This window comes from Patella vulgata, chromosome 4 (genome assembly GCF_932274485.2).
Source record: "Patella vulgata chromosome 4, xgPatVulg1.2, whole genome shotgun sequence".
Taxonomy (NCBI): Eukaryota; Metazoa; Mollusca; class Gastropoda; family Patellidae; genus Patella; species Patella vulgata.
Genome location: NC_065882.2, coordinates 84,846,779 through 84,864,050, shown reverse-complemented (window position 1 = coordinate 84,864,050; position 17,272 = coordinate 84,846,779). Strand labels below are relative to the sequence as shown.

The 17,272-nt window shown below is 35.1% G+C and overlaps 2 long non-coding RNA genes across 3 annotated transcripts; one reads left to right on the top strand and one right to left on the bottom strand.

Moving 5' to 3' along the window:
- Window positions 1-4,129: 4,129 nt before the first annotated feature.
- Window positions 4,130-7,759, top strand: LOC126818305 (uncharacterized). The gene is made up of 3 exons (XR_007679190.2): window positions 4,130-4,242; window positions 5,158-5,248; window positions 7,593-7,759. It is a non-coding gene; the product is annotated as an uncharacterized LOC126818305 (long non-coding RNA).
- Window positions 6,964-11,053, bottom strand: LOC126818302 (uncharacterized). 2 transcript variants are annotated; one of them, XR_008788033.1, is made up of 6 exons: window positions 10,988-11,053; window positions 10,746-10,841; window positions 9,890-10,481; window positions 9,215-9,328; window positions 7,944-8,101; window positions 6,964-7,500 (listed from the first exon to the last, which is right to left on the bottom strand). It is a non-coding gene; the product is annotated as an uncharacterized LOC126818302 (long non-coding RNA). The 2 variants fall into 2 exon arrangements; XR_007679187.2 differs by having other exon boundaries at window positions 10,177-10,481.
- Between the last annotated feature and the right edge of the window lie 6,219 nt (window positions 11,054-17,272).

Here is a 17,272-nt window from a genome sequence, read left to right as displayed (position 1 = left end):
TTTGCGAATAAAATGGGGCCGTCAGCTAAGCCGCCTATATGAACTGTTTATGTTCATGTATAGGCAATTGGCCTGTTATTAACATACATTGGTTACCTCTAATAAAAACAGCAGTGCATTTCCGCAGTTTTGTATTGTTTCTGAATATCCACTACTTTTTTAAGAGTATAGAAGGATGCCTGGCTTGAAATTCGCGCGGGGCCCAAATCCCGGGGATCATAACTTCGAAACCGGAAGCGGTAGCCAACGCCACCAGGTCCGAGCTACCAATATACCCCAAATTTCAGCCTCGGGACAGCCCTAGTGTAGACGCCAACCATGAAAAGACAGACAAACTAACGACAGTCACATATATATGTCTAGATTTTAAAATCTTTTGTATCTTAATTAGCTTATAACTACTCTTATTAATCCACATTAATCCAAGATTGATTAACTGACATTATATAGCCCTATTATTGAGTGATAATAATGACTGAGCAACTGTAACGGATCAAAACGGGTGGACGAAAAAAAAAAATAAACAAGATTTTGGCAAGGAAATAGGTTTTTGCAAAAAAATCGCAAGATCTAAACTTTAATCGCCAAAATTATAATACATTGATGGCTATTGCCGGGCGATCGACGGGGTGAGTGTTATCAACAATGAGAGCTGTCTACATCACGAAGTTCTAAAACTCTACATACAGGTAAAAGTATAGGAGGGCCGCACTAGTAAAATACCAATTCTGAAGAATGCGAATATAGGAGGGCCGCACTAGTAAAATACCAATTTTTTTTTCTGAATTTGAAAATGGAATTTATGTTAATTGAAGGAATTTCTGTAAATTACAGGAAAAACAAATACGGATAAAATTTTCCTGGTAATTTTTGTTTCCGGAATTTTTTACGTTTTTTCACGGAAATTTTTGTTACAGTGTAGGAGAACCGCACTAGTAAGATACTAATTCTGAAGAATAGATTTAATGAAATGAAATGAATGAAATGATGTTTTATGACACATCAGCTCCAACCGGGCTATATTGCGCCAATGAAATGGAATCGGGTTTAACGTCCTACTGTTCTGTTAGGCTAATGAAGACGGGCATACGCCATACAGTGTGCTATGAGGGAAATTTTGCCCGGGCAGCGGCACTACGGCCTACTCTTATATCGAATTCCAACTTTCAAGGGATCTTTTACGTGCACGCCAATGTGTACACGGGACCTCGGTTTTTCGTCCCATCAAAACGACTAGACAGCTGTCCTTGTCAGGCCCTCCGTCCTGCATCACTGACAAGGGGGAACCACGACGGAAAATCTGGATGAACTTTCTCGGCCAATGCAGAAATCGAACTCCCGATCTCCAGGCTATCGAGCCAGCGCCTTACCTCACTTAGCCACCGTTATCCCACATATTGCGCCAAACAAATGGTTGATATCTACGAGACACATTAAATGAAATCACAAAATATTAATATACATAAATAAAAACAAATATCACAGGTAACACTATTAATATTAAATAATATTATTTTATGTATATCAAATATTTAAAAATAAAATAAAATATGGAAAAACGAGTATTTATACAAATTAAAACTCTCTATAGCAGACTATGTACTATTGCAGTGGTTAGTCCTTCGGATGAGACGAAAAACCGAGGACCCGTGTATACATTGGAATGCACGTAAAAGATCCATTGGCAGTTGGAATTCGAAATAAGAGTAGACGATAGTGCCGCTGCCCGGGCAGAATTTCCCTCATAGCACACTGTATGGCGTATGCCCGTCTTCATTAGCCCAGTATAGAAGCAGAACAGTAGGACGTTAAATCCCATTTCATTTCATTGCAGTGGTTCTCAACCTTTGTTTGCAAACGACACACCCTGGAACACATGAAAAAAATACGGCACACATGGCTAAATATATATGAAAAATATTTGAATTTTGCAAACGTCAGGCAGCATACAACCATAGACAGAGACTATAGAAACATAGAATGATTCAAACTAAATAAACTTATCAGTAGACACCAGTGAATACTCAATTGGGATCACGTAGTTCGCATTTTCTTAGTGTGCCGTTCAAAATTTCGCGGCACACTTAGGAAGATTTCGCGGCACACTTAGGAAGATTTCGCGGCACACTGGTTGAGAATCCTTATACTATTGAAAGTCAAACTCTTCGATACAAAATTCTGTGGCATCGACAAAAGTTACGACAACGAAAGTTTGGAACCCAAATCAAGCTAATTATCCAACCGTCCATTTAGGAGATTTAGATTGAGTCAATCTATTAATGCGAGGTATTGTTAAACCCCCACACTACGTCATAGGTCAAACCGATTTTTAATTAATAATGTTAGGATCATGTGATAAAACAGAATTGTCCACCCCGGATAGCACATTGATCTGCAGTGAATATTCGCTAGGCCGCTACAATCACTGATAAGGATCACATCTATCCGACTTATTAACTTTTTTCCTCCGACAAATTAAATTCTAAAACATTTTTATTATGTATTAGAAAAATAAATAAAGATGTTTGAAGTATTTGTTGGTAAAAATTATTTCCTATTTAGTGTAAATGGGTATTAAAATGAGTAAAAGTCAGCATTCTGCCCTATTCAGTAACGTCTTATGTAAACAATGCACGCGTCATTGGGCCAATGATTGACGTCGCGTGATGTGATGTCACATGTTGAAGGCAGTCATCTTTTACAGAGATATTAGAAGAAATTCGTAATCCTCTGTGAAACAAATTGCCCGGATAGTAGAAGCCTATTTATAATCTATTCAAATTGTCTCTACTACGTCAGTGTCTTGTTTGTTCTATGTCTGGTTTCCTTGTGCAGCTATCCTTACAGGCTTTTTAAAACTTATCGCCCAATACTGAGTTTGGTCGCTTGGCAAACCTCGCGGGTTTTCTGCGGGTTCTCTTATCTCTACCCACCGCTAAAGACACCCACACGCAAGCGAATTATTGAAATACGTTAATCCTGAAATGACATAGTTTGTGTTGAGTGGACGATAAAAGCCTTTACCCTAGCAAACACTTGACGTTTGTATTGAATAAATACTGAGAAAATGATATTTGAATATGATAATAATAATGTATCTTTAAATGTTATGTAAATTATCAATTATAGACATTTACTAACATGACAAGACCATAACCAACTCTTAATGCCACCGGATGCTCAAGATTTTAAGTAGTCTGGCCATTTAATGATTTAATTTAAAAATGGAGAAGCGGGCCTAAGACTAGAATATACCAGTACCGTGGTTACGATATTAATCAATGCACACATCTTGTCAAAACTACAAAATGTGATGGGGATCGCGTGGCTAAGTGGGTAAGACGCTAGCTCGCTAGCCTGGAGGTCGGGTGTTCGATCCCTGCATTGGCCGAGAAAGTTCATCCAGATTTTCCGGCGTGGTTCTCCCTTGTCAGTGATGCAGGACGGAGGGGCTGACAAGGAAAGCTGTCTAGTCGTTGGGATGGGATGAAAAACCGAGGTCCCGTGTACACATTGGCGTGCACGTAAAAGATCCCTTGGCAGTTGGAATTCAATATAAGAGAAGGCCATAGTGCCGCTGTCCGGGCAAAATTTCCCTCATAGCACACTGTATGGCGTATGCCCGTCTTCATTAGCCCAGGTTAGGAGCAGAACAGTAGGACGTTAAACCCCATTTCATTTCATTTCATTTTACAAAATGTGATAACTTGACTCAGAATAAAGTAATTTGAATTAAATTTTAAAATTTACACATTTTTCATTATCTATTTGTGAAATATTGTAGCAAGAACGGTCAGCTCTAAATCTAAATCTTATATTCGCCTGACCGCGGGTGACATCGGTGCGAGTTAGTTAGCCCACAATATTAACTTTTTTCCTTCTGCAAATTGAATTCTAGAACTTTTTTTTTTTTTGAAGTATTAGAAAAATAAATAAAGGTGTTTGAAGTATATCTGGATAAATAATATTTCCTATTTAGTGTAAATGGGTCTATAAAATGGTACGTGGAGGTGTAGAATGGGTAAAAGATACCATTCTCATAGAAATATATAAATAGACTAGAATGGCCGTCACGTGACCCGCGACATGTAAATACGACCGCCATCTTTGTGCATTGATTCTGTTGACGTCGCGCGCGGTGAACTCAATGAATCCAGCTTCGTTTCACGTTACGCTTGAAAGAAAGAAGGGTCGTAAAACAAGTCATTGCCATACATCATACTCACAGGTTTTGTTCTACCGGTTTGTAAAACTTAATATATATCTTTATTCTTCAATTTTCTGGAATGACTCTCGAAGCGAAGCAGTTTATAGGCGTTGTAGGCCTACTGGCAGCCACGATGAAACATAACATATTACGTTACGTATTCCATGTCTGCATGTCCAAATTAACTTATTATTTTCATCTACAAATTAAAATCACTGGATGGATGGGCCATGATTTTGGTATTTTATTTTTGAATTTATGGAATCTCGATGATCGACAAAGCACACAAATAATATGCTAGTCGTAAGTCCGTCCAGCAAAAAGATAGGCGTACAGGCCTAGGCAGGCTCAAGTTACGTACGAAAGAATGTTTTCAAACCAGGCCGTCATTTAGGCCTATACTGCATTTTAATGGTACCGGTAGGTAAGTTATTTCCTTTTGTGTATTAAAATATTTCTTCAGTCCCTTTTTTATACAGGCGCCCGTAGTTTATTATTCTGAGAGACTATATAAGAATCAAGGGTAGGTCAACCTACCTTTCCTCGGTTCTTTTTCAATGTAGCTACGAGAATATCATAGGCAATAGCTAAAATTTATTTAGTAAAAACGTTGAGATATGGGCCTATTGATGTGTTGAGAGATGAAGTTTGTTATCTATTTTTCAATGATGATGTAGATTTTCGCATCAGCTACGTTTACAACAAGCACTGCTCCGCCCCCCAACATTCCAGCATGGAGCTTGGGCTATTAATAAGCGGACAAATAATACCTCACCTGTTATATTTATCCATTCAAATCTGACCTTCTGAGCTATGAAGCAGTGATAAAATAAAAACAACATCATACCTTTACCAGTTTGGATTAGGGAGGCTCCATAGGCCTTCCTCCCCCTTTCTTTTTTTTTTTTTTTCTTTTTATGGTTAAAAAAACTGGTTAATTTTATTTTTAGTATGATGAATATGATGATGAAATCAATGAAGTAATGGGAAACAATTGATAAGTATTCAACATCTAAATATTAAAGTAGGCCTACAGTAAAGGTAAATACAAATATTATATTTATAATGCAGAAATATTCTCGAAAAATTTAAACTTGCAACCATAACCATGTGACAAAACTATATTTTAATATTTGAAATCTTGTCTGAGATTTCTTAAATATGTAACCATAACAACAACACATGCCCAAATGAAAATGTGAGCATATAAAAAGTCAAAAATTAATGCTTACACAAATATTCAAATAGTTTTCAAGTTGATTCGAACAGATTTTTGTTTTGATTTTCTTTTTCAATACTGTCATTTAAAAACAATATAAATAAATCTCATTGTCTTCTATGTTGTATGTAATAATAATAATTCAGTGAAATCAATTGAAATTAGCCATCAGTGAGACTGGTGTCCCTGCCGAAATCAAAAAAATAAGTAGATGACACATATTGATTAATTGCACATATCTTTTTTAAAAGTTTTGAGCAATCAAAGTGATTATCTATACTTAGACTATAAGCAGGAAATGTTCACAATCAAACTCAGTTAAGGTTTTGAAGTACCTGGTAGTAAAACTATACATTAATTTTCATCACTCTCCGTTAGAATCAAAGTTATCTTGTCCCAAAGCATCAACCAATGAAATTACCTAGCTCTGCTTAGCTTTAGTAGAAAATGTTAAAGATACATTATGGGAGGTTAGATAGAAGCTGGTAGTTCTCACTAGATAATGTAATGGCAATTTGCTAAAAATTTCAGTCAAATTGATTCAATCTGAACCAAGTATTTAGCGATTGAAATTTCGGCCTAGCCTCGATCATCATTACTAAAGTCTGTACGATAAAAAAAACATAGTCTCAATTATCCATTTCATGATTAAATAATAAATGAAAGGTGAGCAGAAAATTGGATCCTAATCCAGTAAATATTGCAGGCTAGCGATGATATCGAGAGTTGATTATGGTCTGGATAAGTTAATTAATTTCTAATTAAGAATTGAGATAACACTTCAGGCCTAAAGAAAGACCTGCAATGGGCAGATTTAACTCTTGCATAATGTATGTTTAATCATTGAACTCGTCACCTAATGAACATCTACATCAAGTTTAAACATTCCACCTCAATTAAATTGCTTATCGCTACATACCCTGAGCAGAAAATGCTCATTATCGAACTTAGTCAAGCTATTGATGTAATGAAACTATACACCAAGTTTCATAACTCTGAGTACTATCCCTGAATAAGAACTAAAGTTATCATGTCCCAAATCATCAACCAATCAAAATGCTTATCTCTGCTTACCCTAAGCCTAAAATGCTCATCTTCGAACTCCATCAAGGTATTCACCTAATAAACACTGACACCAAGTTTGAACATTCTAGCTCAATTAGAAGGAGGGTTATTGTGTCCCAAAATTGATCATTTTAGTTAAATCAAATAGTATACAAATAATGAATAATATTTTAAACATAAAATAAGCATTTGATGTGACCACTATTAGTAAGACATGACACATAATATATAATACAGATTTATGTTGTGACATGTCAATCTTATTGTCCCATAAACAGAATACTCTTAGTTAGCTTTTGGCGAACACTTTTGGCTTTTAATTTTATGTTGTGTAGTCTGACAATGTGATATTGCCGTAATTTAAAAAATATTCCTACAACAAGTCTTACTAAATCATAGTAATGGTTATCTATGCCTGAATGCGTATCATCTATGTGTGAATTTAACTCAAGAACATCTACCCCCCCCCCCCCAACTTCTTCTAACACGGCAGCCTACAATTTTAACATTGTACAACTATGAGCTGGTGTATTTATTGACGACATACATCTTAACAATTTCTCAGCTACAGTAATAATTTTAACTAATCCATCTGATGGTTTAAGTAAACCGCCATTATCTTTAATGGTAATAAGAAAATGGGTATTATTATATCTAGTCACTGGGTTTACAATAACAGATCGGCAAATATCACACTTTAATTGTGGTAGTGCCTTCCTAACAACATATCCAGAAATATATACAAGAACATTATCAACTAATAAACTCTGTTTTACATTTAGATTATTATAATTATCAACATTTTCAACATCTAAAGGCATATGATAATCATCATCATTCCTGGAAACCGTGGATGGGACATATGTAGAAGTGGAAGCTTGAATGATTGTTGTGTCGTCCATTCCTACTACATTGCCACTGGATCCACTTGTACTTGTTCCAGCGCGTCATATAAGGCGTCTAAATGCAGCCTTAAACTGAATAACAGTGGGGTTATTATTCCAGCCACCTACAAAAAAAAGTTAAAAACTTGATTATACAACAAATAAATGGTTATTATCTTTCAAGAGCACTAATTAATTTTGTTTTATTGCCTTTCAGGTGTGTGTTTTTCAATATGCCACTTCTTAAATTTCATTGTTGATGACATTCAAGCAGGATTTCAGGAAGAGCTGTATCGTGTAAAACCATAAAATTCAGAGGACAGTTACCCTCATTGCCATTGGATACCTCTTTTTTACTAGCTGGAATCTCAATAAATTTCCACTTTTGGCTACAATACATGTATGTTGTATGTTTTAATCAAGAATATAATGATTACAATAATATCAAAGACTTGTCTTATTTTTTTATATATTTAGCAAACACAACAGGGCTACATTTAATTTTGTTTATTCAAATAAATGTTTGTGGATTTGATATTTGCCCATATATATTTTATAAAAATCTTACCAATTCTACGTACAGCATTGAAAAATAGTTCCAAGTGATCTTGGCTAAATTTATATGTCAGTAGATATTTGAGTGGGTGCACATCAGTATAAAAGAGATCTGAAGACAAACCAAGGATGCTGTCTATATTTATGACCATTCCCATAAATCCTGTTTTCCTGAAATTTGCAGCAATTAAAGAGATTATTATTCTTTGTTTGTAAAAGATACAAGAAAAATACAGTTGTTAATGATTCCTATTTTCAGTTATAAGTTTGTGTAAAAGATCAACTTGAATAAAATATTTTCATTTAATATATTTTATGCCAAGGCAGAAATATGCCAATATACGTAAGCTTATAAATTGATGACTTCATTAAAGATAATAATGATTACCCATTATAATAACATAACCAAACATTCAATGAAGCTATATGTTTATGTAGTAAAAAGGAAAAACAGAAATTAAATACAACACTTTAACAAAACTGTTAAACAAAATAAATATCTTTTAATTACTAATAATTACAGTTTATGTTCAGAATTAATGGATACATTTAGTGAAATGGATATGTAAACATGTTAATTTGTTATGTGTTGTATTCGGTAAATATCTTAAAAGTGAACCACCAGGAATGACAAGAAAATTTACTTTGATACAAGTAACATCATTAGAGTATAATGTCCCATTGTTTCATTGTACTGTCTGTTCTATACGATAGTGTCACAGCTAATTCCTTTTTTTGCAGGAACATCTAATTCCTTATTTGGTGCCGTGACGAAGGATAGTCATGGCGTAACCCTACCTGTAGTGTCACAAAACCAGTTGTACTATTAATATATAAATGATGTTCACTAATTAATAACTCCTGTAATAATCATGCATTTAAAAATAAACAATTCATAGATCAGGTAATAATATTCAACAAGGTTTAACTCCAAATAAAATCTAAAACCAACATCATAATTAGTATCACCTTCGACTACTCGACACTAATATTCTATCAGCAGTTCTTAGAGACAGCAAATAAGACTTTGTTTCTATAAGAAATTCCATAATAAACTGAATATTATGTGGTGTAAGAGGTTTCTTATAACCTTTTCCATAAGGTGAACGGCTATTCAAAATGACAAATAGTTTATCAATTACCTGAAATGAACGAGTTATATTGTTTTGGAGTCTGTGTCATGTGCGCGCCTTAACTGTGTATCAGACTATTTATGCTAAGTAATAAAGTTCCATATAATATTTAGGATAGGATAATAAAATGTTTGTTTTTTTACTATTTTACCTCAATAAATTCTATAGTTGGTTCACATAGATGAAAACCCTGCACCCCAAGTTCTTCAGCCGTTTCTAATGCTCGGGCAACAGAACTAGACAATGTCTGCACTGCAAGTGATACCTGAGGAAAAAAGATTATGAATTTACAATCTAATAATTAAAACCTATGTTTAAGGATTGGTTAATATTACTTATTAATTTGTGGACTGAAAAATGTTGGCTGGATTAGATTGCTATATGCCGCTAACGGCCGTTGATAATTAAATCAATAAAAGTGGATAATCGAGACTAAGCTGTTTATATTAATGATTTTAGTAATGATGACAGAGACTATGCCAAAATTTCACCCGCTTCTTTCTCGGCTCATAGTGGATCAATTTGACTGAAATTTTCAGCAAATTACCTTTACACTATCTAGTTTTTAACTATTATAGCGAGAACTGCCTTCTCGTTATTTTATCTCCCATAATGTATCTTTAAAGTATACATTTTTCTTTAAGTCTAGAAGGATAGAGCTTTAATTTAGAATAGTGTTTATGGTACATTTGCAAACATTGTAGATTTGTGCAAGTTCTAATATTTCACTAGTTTATAGCAAATAAAATGATTCTCTAATATTTCAAGGTCTTTGGCAAATTGCATAATAAAAATATTTTTTTCTCACTACTGACTAAAAACTTACTTTCATTATTTGTTGTTTAAAGGCTAAATGATTAGCTGAAAGCCTGTTGCCTAAGCGGAGTCATATCTCTTCTTGAACTTCATTGAGTTGCCTAATGTGGTCCCATTTTATGGCACCCTTAGCAGACATGAGTGTTCCATAGGCCTCTAGTGCATTTCGGATTAATTTAACCATATGACAGGCATCCATTACAACCCATATTCTGTGTTTAATTCCCGGCAATTGAAAAAGTGGTTTGGGATCGTGCTGATGGTATTCAAAATTACATCCCAACAAATGACACATACTGATGTTGGATGCATGTCCATCCATTGTGACTGAGTGGATGACAAAACCACACTCCGACAGCTTCTCGATACATCCCACAAGAAGCCCAGCTTGCACTTCTGCCTGTAATCCTTTACTTAAATAATATGCCACAGGAGCTTTCCATTTGGATTTGATTCCAACTAACATAAAAACTAGAGCCTCTTTGGCTTCATCTGTTTCATCAATCCCAGTCCCCAAGTCAACAAACCCAACTAGCTTACCAGCGTGACTGTCATAAGTGACCTGTTTTCGAATAGCCATTGCATCTAGCATTAAGCTGCAACTGAAATAAAGTATACATACTTTGAATTAATAATACTTTCAAGTTAAAGTAAAATTACATAAAATTAAAGTTATATTTTAAAAAGTTGACATCCAAAACACACACATTAAAGTGAAATTATCTATAAAAATCTTGATGAATTTAACACTGATGGCTGAATATGAAATGAATGAAAAATGGATGATAATGAATATGATAATGAATCAAACCTTAATTTCACACATGGAAACTTGTTACAAGAATATCTAATCCAAAATTACTTACTGTGTGTATTCATCAGGGTTTTCATCTTTTTTGGTAATTAGTGTGTTGATCATACAGGTTGATATACCTGGTTCTGCCTCTATGTTTTCTAACCATCTGAAATTGCACATATACATGTATGTTTAAACATGTAAAATTTCTGTGAATTCTAAAATGCCTTGATTGCCATTTTTAATTTCTTTATATTTTGTTTATGAAGATTTTATCAGAATCAAGAAAATTAAAAAATATTTTTAACATACCTCCTTAACGAACGCCCTGCAGGAAGGGGCAATACTGTTCTTAGGAATTCATATGCTTTTGGGGAGTGTAGATGAAGAGGTAGACTAAAATTTCTCTGTTCTTCTGTATACTCTCCATGTGGTTTATTAAATAAATCTAATGGTATATCTGTAATAGATTTTTAATGAAATTTATCTATGATATTACTTCTCATTGAAATTCTCACAAATAGATTTAGGTAGTAGTACTCGGTTTCATTGACACCTCTTAGTTACATGTACATGACTGGGTTTTATTATTTTGAATGTTCTCGGTTACTTTTGATATTGGCATGTATCGGACTGTAACTTCATGGATTATCACGTTTTTAGCTTGTGAACACTGTAGAGGTCAAAATTTTTATCCGATTAAACTTGAAATGTATGCTTATAATCCAAAGATCTCGGTTCTTTTCGATATTCGGGCATATCGGAATGTAATTTCCTGAATTATGGCCCTTGATTGTAGGAAAAATCACCTCCTTTTTAGCTTGTTCTCTATCCATCTCTCGAAAATGTGGGTGTATCCTGTCTGGCAGCTACTGGTTGTTTTATGGATCAGTTTTGTCCTTGATTACTCATTTCAATTTTGTTTTGTACAGTTTTTGTGTGCCTCTATCAACCTGGTTAAAACACAGATCCTATTTCGTTTCGTTTTTATAGTTCAAAATTTCATTTTACTTGTCTTTACTACACTAGGATCTGGAAGAGTTGTTATTTAACTCGTGTTCTGAATGGTGTCAGGGATAAGTCAATGAAACGGTCTGTTACGGTGAGCTTTAGGCGTGTTTTGCACGGAACTGTGGGTAATCCACTAGTAACATCAATGCTGATTGATTAATCAAATGTCTGATGTCATAGGGTCAAAGGTCGGTCTTTTGAACCCTGACATGACTTACGGATATAACTTGTCAGATCTTCATGTAGTGTAGTCCATCGAAAGTATAAAAAAACGAAACGAAATATAGATCTGTATTTTAATCAGATTGTGCCTCTACTAAATGTTTAAATACTGTGAAGTGTCTATTATTAATTTCTTAGCATTTCTAGCCCTTGCTAAAAAAAATACTGATTCACTATGTTGTAAATACAGCAAATATTTCAGTGTTAAGATTTGTCTGCAAATAACCACTGCCAGAGTAATTTATAGGACCTGGGAAATGAGAAAAGCCTGTCAGATGACGATTTGGAATAAATAAAAAAATAGGATTACCTTAAACACAAGTATACTTTTCATGGCCTTTAAGCACTTAAGGTACAAATTGCACCTTAATTTTTAAGAAGGTATTCAATTAGAAAAGTTAAGGAAGAAACCCTCAACATTAATTAAGGAAACTTCCTGAAATCAGTACCCCAGAATTAAATTGATAAATTATGGTTGAAAATACAATGTTTACATATGAACACCTTGTACAGTTATATGTATGGTACTGTAACCGGTTTATTATTATTAAATCTAAAGAAAGTAACGCAACATGGCCCTGCTCCCTGGTATAAATATGTAATACTGTATGAAAATTTAAGTTTTAGATATATTTCTTCGATAATGTTAAAATATACATTTACCTTCTTGTGGTACAAATTGTCTGAACTTGATATACATGTACTTATTGGTTCAAAATGTGGTTCTACATCTTCAAGTTTCGCTCTTTTTGAGTTATTGCTTTGTCGTTCACCAAAAGAAATTGTCTGAAATTAAAAAAGTGATCAAGATATATAATTGATCAAAAGAATACAAACACAAAAAAAGAATACAAAATGTGAAATCATCTTGTAGTAACAAACTTATTCTTGTCCCATATTTTTGATACTAAAAAAAGACAAAATTGATTCAGGGTCAAAACAGAGATGAGATATTGATGAATTTAACACTGATGGCTGAATATGAATGAAATGAATGAAAAATGGATGATAATGAATATGAAAATGAGTTCCTGGCTGGTTTCGAACCTGCATCTTCCTATAACACTGTTCAAGGATGTATTGCTATTATACTACAGAAACTTTGCAAATAACAATCAGAATCATCCCTTCGAATTGACATTTCATTCCTGTAGCCACCAAAGTTAAATGCAAACTCATTGCACAAAAAATCACATTCGTTTTTAGCTTGTTCTTTGTCCAACTCTTTCAAAATGTGGGAATCTTGCATGGCAATCGCTTATTGCAAATTACTTTATAATTCCAGCTCTTAACCGAATGTATCCCAACCTAAAACCAGCTTTGTTAATATGACTGATGTTTTGATAAGAATGAAGTATGTATAAGATATACTTACCACTGATACATGCCATAATTCAGATGAATGATAAATGTAGGCCTATGTATATATATGAGAATTGAATAATGGTTTATGACATGAATGATTTCGATACAGAGCTGGCCTTCTTACTACATGTATAATAGTTCGAAAATAGTGAATGCAAAATGAATATATTGAAAATTTCATTCAAATTGTTCCAAGGTTTGACACAATGTGTGCATTAATTGTTCAAAGCTTAGCCTTGCTTCACCACTTATGAATTAAATTAAAATATGGCTTCAAACTATCCTAATCCACTTAATTATCAGATATATCCTATGGCATCGAGAGTTTATTATGGTCTTGTTGTGTTAATAAATGTCTAATTAAAACTTTATAAAACATTTCTGGCTTAAAAAAAGACCTGCAATAGGAAGATTTAGCTCATTGCATAATGTATATAATTATATGAAATTGTATGACATGAAATTTGATACAGACAATGAAAAATATAATATAAGCCTATTCATATATTGTAATAAATTTACTGTTTATGTGCAATGGAAAGCAAAAAGTCTATTTTCATAATTTCTTTTTTTTTTTGGGGGGGGGGGGGGTCACTTTTATCTGCTATAAATTATGAGTTAATAAAAGTTTGTAATTTGTTTACCTGTAAGTGTTCTGGCACATCAAAATTTGTCGGTATTGCATCATTCTTTAATCTTACGACTTGTCCAGTTCTATCCATACAGTCATTATTAAAATGAACGCTGCACAAGAGAGATCGAATCGATGGCTTTTTGTCTCGTCTTCTGCAATTTCTCTCCCACATTAAAAATCTATTCAGCTCCTTCTGTTTATTGGGAAATCTAATTTAAAGCAAAAATGTGTTTATATTTTACCAGCCCATTGTTAATTTTAATTACGACAAACTTGTTTTGTAAGTTTCATTTCATTTAGTTAAATTTAAATTGCTAGGTTGGTTAGATTATTAAAAGTTCATTCAAGTACCATAATAAATAATATGACTTTAACATATAACCAGTAAGCTGGCCTACATCTATACTATACCTTAACTCACGAGGTACTGTAGCCTATAGTATGCTACTCACACTACTGTAGGCTAGTAATAGTATTATAATAATAGTACATGTATTAATACTAAACTTCACTAATACTCTAAAAAAATAGGCTAAATTTACAAACACAAAGGTTCTAGTCGACAACAGTCATCACTCAGTGACATTACAAATATACTATTCAAAAAAAGTAGGGGATATTTGATTTTGGGGGCATAATACTAAAATATGCAAATGACTACGAAAAAAGTCACTATAGAACCTAACAGAAGAAGCATTTCCAGTTACATGTGACGCCCAAACGCACCAATAGCTACCGCATGGAATGCAGGTGATGCTTGGGATCATCATGGGGGTCCAACCCAAGATTTGCACGACTCTGACTTTGAATGTTACAGTCATTGTGGCATTGAATTCCAGGGTGGAAACATCAGTTTAATTATTTTAGTGACCAGAAAACAAATTTTGATATGCGTCGGCTTACCCAAAATGAAAGGTTACGTGCCCTTGGCATGCTACAGATCGGCACAACACAGGCGGTTGTGGCGCGGACGATGAATGTTTCTCAGTCTGTCATAAGCAGGCTATGGTCCAGATACCGTGATACACAATCTGTACAGGACAGACCACGCTCAGGTCGACCAAGGGCGACAACTCAAGCCCAGGATCGATTTATCCGTACCTTGGCCTTGAGAAATCGTGTCATCACAGCAAATCAGATCAGCGCTCGTCTTCAAACAGACACTGGTGTGAGAGTGAGTGGCCAGACGATTCGGAATCGACTGCATAGGGGTCACCTTCGCGCCCGACGTCCTCGCGTGATCCCTTGTTTGAGAGATCATCACATTCAGGCAAGACGTCGTTGGTGTAGGGATCGTCAACACTGGGATAATCGACGCTGGAGCAATGTGATGTTTTCAGATGAGTCAAGGTTCACTGTTGATTTTTTGGACAGACGTAGGAGGGTGTGGCGTCGTCGAAACGAGCGCTTCCAAGACGTAAACGTCATCAGACATGATTGATTTGGGGGTGGTTCTGTTATGGTGTGGGGAGGCATCACTGTTGCTGGAAGAACGGCTTTACATGTTGTTGCAGGGCGTGTTACAGGCCAGTACTACCGGGACAACATCTTGGCAGTCCATGTTGTGCCGTTCGCACGACGTCATGGCCGCCGTTTCATCTTCCAGGATGACAACGCAAGATGTCACAGGGCCAGGATCGTTACAGGTTACCTCCAACAACAGAACATCACCACATTACCTTGGCCAGCACTGTGTCCCGACCTCTCCCCCATCGAGCATGTCTGGGACATGCTTGGACAGAGGTTACGTCAACGTCAACAACGTCCTGCCAATGTCCAAGAACTTGCTGCTGCGTTGCAACAGGAATGGGACAATCTGGACCAAAATGACCTTAGACGTCTCATTAGGAGTATGCCACGTCGGATCAATGCTTGTTTGGCAAACAGAGGAGGATTTACCCGTTACTGACTTGGTTGTGATGCTGTGGTAACTTTGCTGTTTGACCCCGGGTATCATTTTACCCTTATAATGGTCAGTCTGTGCCTTACTTAGTCTAACGATCATTTGGAATAAATCGATGAATGTGAACTTCATTTCATTTTGTCATTTGTTTCTTCGTCAGTTTCATTAGGTGACTTTAATAACACTTAAAAATCAAATATCCCCTACTTTTTTTTAATAGTATACAAGCGAATGATAGGGAGTTTCGTGGTTAGTTCGGGAAAGTAGCTTTTTTTGTACAATTTGTGAATTTGAACTAAAATTAGTAAAATTCATTCTGATTAGGCCTACTCACTCTCGTGACTCTGGCCTAAATAATAAGTGAAAGTACAACTAGGCCTACAACAACAACACTACAAGTCAACTTACATCATAGGCTGCTTTACGGGGTAACCTCTAAAAAAGATACGATTGGCTATGTTTAGTAAGCGGTAGGCCTAGACTAGGTCAACAGTGTTACATTATTATAATAATACCGTATTAAAAATAAACTATTAGTGTACGACAACACGAACACTGAACAGTAGGCCAGCCTAGAAGTAGAACACACAGTTGACACAGGACGCTGAAGTCTGAACGCTAACATTCTGGGTTCTTAAAATAATATAATCACAATTGTGAATTTCTTACCTGTGGAAGGTTATTCCATTTAATTTTGATGTAGGGTTTTGATAATTTGTACAGTTAATGGCAAAACACTGTGTCCCTTTGGTGGATACTGAAAACGTAAAAGTTTTGTTTTCCTTTCCATGATCAAACGACGCCATTTTGTTGCGCAGGATCAATGTACAAGTATGGCCGACATCTGCGCATGTCGCGAAAGCGGCTTTTGATTGGCCGTGGCCATTCTAGTCTATTTATATATTTCTATGACCATTCTACTTACGTTACGTTACGTTAACGTTACGTTACGTTACGTTACGTCCTATGTAAACAATGCACGTGCTATCGACACCAATTACCGACGCGTAGAAAGGTATTTGAACTTTATAAAGGTCAGTCATCTTGCACAGAGTTAGAAGAAGGCTTTCGCATTACCCCCATCAAACAGACTGGGTATGAACTGCAAGGTAAGAAAAATATGCTTGCGAGAATGGTCGAGAAAATCTTTAATTCATACGTCATAGCCTTTATAATATAAACAAAATCATATTTGCAATTGAATAAGAGGAACTAACCTGAAACAGTCTACGCGTGGTAAACATATCAGGTCTATAAGAGTTGTTTCCCCTTAAATCTTAAATTTCAAGAATTAACTTTCGGGAAACTTCGTGGACACAAAATGACATGAAATGAAATCAAATGGGGTTTAACGTCCTACTGTTCTGTTCCGACTTGGCTAGTGAAGACGGGCGTACGCCATACAGTGTTTCCCCTTAAATCTTAAATTTCAAGAATCAACTTTCGGGAAACTACGTGAACA